General features: G+C 38.4%; 1 long non-coding RNA gene across 1 annotated transcript; it reads right to left on the bottom strand.

Annotated features, from left to right (window-relative positions):
- Positions 1 to 3,059: 3,059 nt before the first annotated feature.
- Positions 3,060 to 4,542, bottom strand: LOC148015854 (uncharacterized). The gene is made up of 3 exons (XR_015688152.1): positions 4,313 to 4,542; positions 4,099 to 4,231; positions 3,060 to 3,992 (listed from the first exon to the last, which is right to left on the bottom strand). It is a non-coding gene; the product is annotated as an uncharacterized LOC148015854 (long non-coding RNA).
- Between the last annotated feature and the right edge of the window lie 3,193 nt (positions 4,543 to 7,735).

Below are 7,735 nucleotides of genomic sequence, written 5' to 3'. Positions count from 1 at the left end.
ATTATAAAGAAGTACATCATCATGTTTTATTGACTGATCTTGGGAAAATACAAAATATCTACACCACTTTTACATCTAGGGTTCACAAGGTAGACATAATTAGAAGATTTTGGTATGTTGGTGTTAGACCTATGACTCCCTCCTTAGGTAGGTGTCCAAGTGTAAGGATATGAGGAGGTGTCTTAACACAACCTCTACCTTGACCCTCCCCCCCACTTTCCTACTTCCCTCATCATTTTCTAAGTAGGTAAGGTGAATTAAATATTGCACTTGCTGGCTACAAAGCAATTAAAGCTCCTACAATTTTAACCCTACAAAGGAATTAAAGCTCCTACAAAATAGGTAAGGTGAAATAGGTATTGAACTTGTTCGCTACAAAGCAATTAACACTCCTACAATTTTAACCATACTTCATGATTGTCTTTTATTAATTTTTAAAGACTATGTTAGTCTTAATTGTACATATTCACCTCGTTTAAGGATGTTAATGAGTACTTACTAACCATTAAAACAGTATTCTAAGCGATCTAATTGTATTCTAAGCGATTACTAACCATTAAAATAGTATTTGAGCAAGGATTACTAACTCTAAATGTTAAAATAGTAATGATTCAGATCAATCAACCCTAATTACCACAAGGTCTAGCAATGGTACTACCTAACTAATTATCTCAACTAGTCTTGTACCACGGTTTAAGATTTTATAAGCATGTTATATTATTATCCAAAAGATCATATTAGAACACGAACCCTTATTGCAATATCATTTAACAGCCTAAGCTGACAAGTATTAAGTTATTGTCTACAATTTCATAAAAATATAAAACCTTCTCAACAAAATGCATCATATTCAATTTGTTATCAAAAAAAGAAAGCCTTCTACTAAAGTATGCTATTGAAGTTTGTAATTCTCTATTTACAAGTTCTTAAGAGGGACCCATAAGGGGAATGTATACTCTATATATGTTCAAGTTGGAAGTTCCTACACATTGTTCAATTATGCAAAATACTTGAAATGGGTCAAAAAAGTTATCAATAAAAAATGCGAGAGGTATAACATATCCTAGGAAATAAAATTTATTTGTGTATGATCTCTATTACCAAGGAGTGAAACAAATCTAGATAATTTTGACTCCCAAGTAAGTCTTGCGGTGATATATCCATTCAAGGACATTTTGTTGAGACATTGGATGTACTCATCATCGTCTTCAAATCCATCATCGTCATCCTTATTATTATAAGTATTGCTATCATCATCATTTAACATAGTTTCACTAAGGATCCATCCCATAATTGTTATCATTACGATCATTGTCATTGTTTATACACTCGCATCGTGTGTCATCAACGTTACATCGTTACAATCATTATTTTATTGTCATTGGCTTTTCTCTTTGTGCTTACGATTGGCATTGCTGTATTCATCCTAATTTCTCATTAATTCTAGCTAATTTCTCCTTAGGTCATGGTTACATATGTGGTTGTGCTTTGGCTCGACCCTCATTGCAGTACTAATTTATGGTGGTGGTGGTGGGAGTTACAATTATGGTTGATGATGATGTCCTTCATGTACTTGCATTGAAAGTGGCTATAGTGAGTTAGGTGAGTGAATTTTTGAATTTGGGTATTGCAAGTGTTTAATGTTTAGAGGCTTATGTCTTATTGCTTTCCCAACTCAAGAGCTGCTTGAGCTACAATGGCAACCATCGAGGCATACTTGTACGCTGCTCTCATTGCACTTGGATAATCTTTAAAGTGATGCTTTGTTTCAAAGTTGCTTAGATTTCTTTCGCTACCTAACTTTATGGTTGAGCATTGAGAACCACCTTTCTCCTTAGGTTTCAATTTTGGCAACATGATGTTAGTACTATCATCATAGTAATCATCATTGTCATAGTCACCACTTAAGCATATGCCTATGGAGGATGAAGCACTCTTATCCTTTGCATCTTCTTTCTTTAACATATTGATCCAAGTTTGCAAAAACAGTTTTGGACCTTTTCAAGCTGTACAAAGGAATATCGAGCTCTTGCAATGTAAACGTCATAAAAAGTAAGACCTACCACGAAAACACCATATGAACAAAAGTTATAAAATGGTGCTTCAATGTCCTATCATGAGAATATCGTAAAACCAAAGAAATTGATGAGGGAAATACATCGCAAAAACTAGCAAGCACAAAGGAACTTTTTGCATTTAGCAAGCGTATTCGTACTATGTTCTTTGCTCATTAGCTAATCCAACAAAAACCTAAGTAGTAGGAGACTCAATATCTACAAACATCTCGTATAAATAGAGTGCTACTTTTGCAGAACAAGATGATTCTCTCAAAACATGAGTGGATGGCATTTTAAATTTTGATTTCACAATTAAAAGATTGCATCGCTAGTACTAGTAACTAAAGATTGGTCATCGTATTCCACCAAAGGGTTTTCAGCATCCTAATTATGTACTTACAAGGGCAAGTTGCTAGTATTAACTTCTTGAGGGTGCTTCCAAATTGATCAATTAAGTAACAAAAGAGAAAAAACTTCAAATCTTGTTGTCCTTAATCATCTCCAAAACCTAGTTACTCACCGAGGGTTCTTCCAATTTTGGCTTCCAATCAATTAAGAAATCCTTAGCAATACATTGAAGCATACTTTGCTTGGTGGCAAAGCTTGGTTCAAGAGGGCACAGCAACTCCACAAGCTATGGTTGGCAAACCAATAAAGCATAAGCTTTCGATTAAAGTGTTTCACTATGTGAATGTGTGCGGACAATCACCACATATAGGGCGACTCTCACAAAGATACATAATGAAAGTAAATAGCACGATTAGACATGGGTTTATGTTTATGTATGTGTGCATATGTGTGTTACTACCTTTGTTCTTTTCCAGAAGAAAAGAAGAAAAGAAGTGACAAGTGTGCATCTCTGCCTACACCTCGTACTACATATGTGCGCCCTGGCACCTGCGTTTACATTCTTACCAAAGAGAGTGCACATCTATCACACATTACAAGGGCATGAGGTGAGAATAATCACCCTTGGATTGACACTACAGACTTATGGTCGGTAAGGTGTTACCAGAACAGTAACATTACCCAAGATCTCTACCAAGAGTGGCTGCTGCACTTGGGTCAAATCTACAATGTCGGACCATGCACCCGCATAGATCATCCCTATCAACGACTCTTTAAAGTCGTTGGGATACTCAATCTTGCTGGAAAAAATAATTGGAAGTTAATGACCAAGAGAAGCTAACACCATATTGAAGGATCCAAAAGAAAATTCACTTTTTAAGATGTGTTCTTTTGTGCTAAAAAGGCCATGTTTTATGCCTCTAAACTAAACCAAGACTCCTTACCCACCCCTTTAAGCCTTCGAAGGCACAAGGGTTGGCATGATATGAAGTTGGCCAAGCCTTCAATGAAGTAAGTAGCTAGAAGTGGATGGCTCCATTTTCCTCGTCAATGCAAGGAAAACTTGTATGATGTACGCTCTGTTATTGAGTGCTTGACATGCTCATAAATCGATGCATGTACAGTCTGTTTGACAATGGAGTTGTAGTTTCAAAACTTGTAACAACATGGATTGCATTTTTCTGTATCGCATGGATGGAACTCCATAGGCGAAATCGGAAAGGAAACATTCGTTCTTGCTCTCTGACTGATTACCATAGGCGGTGTCCGAAAGGGAACATTCGTTCAACAACACGGCAAGGAAGTTCATTCACAGTCCGAAGGTAGGGGAGTTGATTACCTTCTGTATTGTTGCATTTTTGGAATGTAATGAAGAATGTCCTAGCAATATTCTTTGATCATACGAGAAGCCAACACTGTGTTTTGTTCGTCCCAAGCTAAAAGGACCTGCAAGGCTGATGATATGCCATAAATGGGATGAAATTCACCGAGTTCCATTTGCACGTGGATCTCCAGCGTGAGCACATGATAACATTGTATATTGCTTCACTTCTGTGACCGCATTTGCACGACAGAGAGAGGTTCTTTCTAAACGGATTCCCGCAGGTCAGACGTCGCAGTAATCTTCCATCAGCATGCATTCATGCCACAGTTTACCGGATTAAAAATAACAAGAGATGGTCGGGATTAATACCATGCTCAGAGCTTTGTCCTCCTCCCGGAGTCGAAGGGATCGGGCGGTCTCTTTAACCAACCTTGAGTACTTGCCTTGGCCATGGCTGATCATCGTATCGCAACGCAGGATGGTGAAGCCAAGAAGCTTCTTCCTGAGGGAATTGAACGATTATGTAAAAGTACTTGAAATGATGAGAAAAGATTGGGGGGGGGGGGGGATGATGGCGTAGTACCGATGCTTATTTATGATTGTGATGATGAGGATGAGGGATGACGATGGAGAAGAGCTTCTACCAGGTAGCCGCAGGAAAACGCGTGCCTTGTCTGAACACCGCGAAGCATAGGTGCTTCACACACACACACACACACACACTCTCTCTCTCTCTCTCTGGGCACCTACACACAGAGAAAGAAGTGTGTGTGTACGTCCCTCCCGAGTCCCAGCCTCCCTGCGCCCCTTCGTCCTTCCTTTCCTTCTGTGGTCCCTCTTCATCTTCAAGGGAGATTTTACTTCGATCCAACTTCCAAGTATACTCGTCACAACCAAGGACCTGTTCCCACCACGATTATGGTTCCTGAGTAGTAAGTTCTAACCAGTTCTCGAACGGGTTGGAAAACGATATGAACTTGTAGTGCACGCCTCAAGTATTTTGAATTTATGAAATACAATTTTTGACGCTTCATTATCTGTGCCGTTGAAGAAAAAAAGGACCAATAAATGGCAGAAGAGCTTGCACATGCAAAGTGACTGAATTTTCGTTGAGCATGCCTTCGTAGGTTCAGAATCAGTTATGGGTGAAGAGGCCATGGAAACTTGCAGTTTCACAAATGATTCTGCATCCTGGCTGCAAACTACGACATGGTGGGAAAATGTTCCAATTTGCCTATGAGTGGTAGCCCAATTGTTGGACACGAAAGAAATTGTATTATAATAAATATCGCCTTTATAAATGCGGAGTCTAGCTAGTTAAGAAAGTTTGTAAACTTCACCAACTCATTTCTTCCTATTTTTATCAATGAGACTTGCAACCCCCATGCCTTGGCAATAATTTTGGTCCAACTAATATTCAAAAATGTTCCTTCAAATTTGACTTTATTCCTTGCATTCCAAATTGCTTTCAAGGTGATGATCCTATAAGATGGAACATCATTTCTTCCTCCTTCTTGACATGCTTGCAATTGTCGAACATGCAGGCCTAAAGTTCATTTCCTTGTTGCAATAAGGTCAACACATATGGTAGGACCTCCTCCCATATATCCTTCGCAATGCATCCCTCCCAAAATAGGTGGGATAGAGTTTATTCCTTGCTGCACCAATAAGTGTTGTCTCCCAAACCCCTCGAATGAAGTGCACTTATCATGAGCACCGCTTTGATTGTGATTCTCTAGGCAAACAATGTGTCCTGCAATTGTAGCTTGAGATTCCAAAGTTCATTCTTGAGAGAACTCAACTTGTTGTCACTTAGAGTAATCCCCCAACACTTGGTGATTCTACCTACCATATTTTTCTTTTGTCTTAACTATCTCTGTATTGGACAATTTTTTAGCATCTTCTATAATGGTTTGTTGTCAATAATTAACAATGTTATGCTGTGAAGGTCGAGGCAAGTTCTAAAACCACCCCCCGCCGCCCCCCACCCTTCAAGCTATTCTACTAGCTATAAATTTCTAGGATATGTTGGTGGCCCCTTGCATGTTCCACTTTGTTGTTAGCTCTTCTTCCTACGTTGGCTGGTTGCTCTCATCCGCCACTAATTTGCCTCCTTGAGACCTTTCCTAAATATCTAGATATTCCCATGATATTCTTGTGGCCACATCAAACCTAGATATCTAGACCCCCATAAAGGTGACAAATGTTGGGGGTAAAGGTACATGTGCCTATGCCACCTTATATTTACTTTACACACTGAGACCACACACTTGTACACTATAGGTGGTGGACACCCAACACTATCACTTTATTTTTTATTCTTTCAGTGATTATTGAATAAGGGAAGGTCGGTCACACATTGTGACTATTGGAGTTCCCATTAGCTGCTTAGGTAGTGAATCTTCATTGGACACTTATACTTTTGAATGTATTTGTGATGCACTTGGGTTTTGTGGATACTTTGATGTATATGTATTGAGCTTTGCTTGCTCACTTTGCATTCTGGATTTGCTTCTAGTGAAGGAAACTTATACTTACTTGGTAGAGCTTAGTTTTTTGAGATAGTGGGACTCTTGGTTCATGTATATACTGTCATGTATGCTATTGGATGCTATTACTCCTGCTGGTGGGTTGATTTGATTCCATATGCTTTGGACACCAGTACTTATCTCTATTAGCAGTTTGTCAATGATGATGAATATGCTTATGGGATGCATGGTTTACTGACACGTTGAGTTTGTGAGAGTCTTTGGTACCGATGGTCTATGCTTAGATACTGCTAGTTGCATTCTTTTTATCCCAGTTACTACTCAAATATCCATGCCAATGGGAGCTTGCTTTCTTGCCTATTTACCTACAATTGGATTGACATATACTGTTGACTTTATTTCAGCATTGCTATAATTACAATTTTTAGCATTCCTATAATTACAATTTTGAGCATTGTCTTAGAGAGCAAACATTATACTTTGGCAATCTATTGCTTGGAGTTAGTGGACAACTCTATACTTTGGTATTTCCGCGAGTTTTGCCCTTTTTTTAGCTAAGTTTTGGGGGTGATATGCAATCATCTACATCAACCCACTCTCTTGGATTTTTCATTGGTATATTGTCATTATGGTTGGCTCTACAAATCGTAATGCCATTTTCAATATTGAAAAGCTTGATGGCACAATTTCACCTATTGGAAGACACAGATTTGGTAGGTATTGGTTCAAAAGAAGCAAGTTAGACCATTGAAAACCAAGTGTGTAAAGCCTGAAGACATGGATTAGGATGATTGGGATGAGTTGAATTAGCTATATAAATCCACCCTTATATTATCATTGCCTAAATGGGTTTACTTCAATGCTATAGCACCAAAGGAAAATGCCTAGAAATTGTGGGAAAAGATATGCAATCTTTATGAGCAAATTCGTGCATCACAGATGTATTGGTTGAAACAGCTTATGGATCTTCGCATGAAGGAAGGGACTAGTGTGTCCTCGCATATGAACAAATTTCATTCAATTTTCAACCAATTGACTTCGTAAGGCATTGAGTTTAAGGATAACCTACCTTCCTTGTTATTGCTTATGATACTTCTTGAGTCATGGGACACTCTCTGTACGACCATGTGTGTTAATATGCCTAAGGATGACTTGAAACTTTAGTATGTTAAGGGTACTTTACTCACAAGGGAGATAAATAGAAAGAATGTAGATACAACATGTTCTTCTCATGCATTGACTATTAGGGGCAAACATAATGGTAAGAGCAATAATGATCAATGCGGTAGAGATTCATAGAGGTCTTAGTCTCATAGATAATCTCGTAGTAAGTCCTATAGTCATAAGTACTCTCTAACATGTCATTACTATGGGAAGCATGGTCATATTCGGCTATAGTGTCATAAGATGTGGGATAATAAGCCCAAAGAGGAAAACAAGGGAAAAGTGTAGGAAAAGTTTAGTGATCACAGCATTGTCCCTAGTAAGTCTAGTGTAAAGATTAAAGGGATAAATGT

The sequence above is a fragment of the Lygodium microphyllum genome, chromosome 23 (assembly GCF_053477565.2).
Source record: "Lygodium microphyllum isolate KBCC chromosome 23, Lygodium_microphyllum_v1.1.10, whole genome shotgun sequence".
Lineage (NCBI taxonomy): Eukaryota > Viridiplantae > Streptophyta > Polypodiopsida > Schizaeales > Lygodiaceae > Lygodium > Lygodium microphyllum.
The sequence above is the reverse complement of the archived record's forward strand: the minus strand, read 5'-3'. Positions and strand labels throughout refer to the sequence as shown.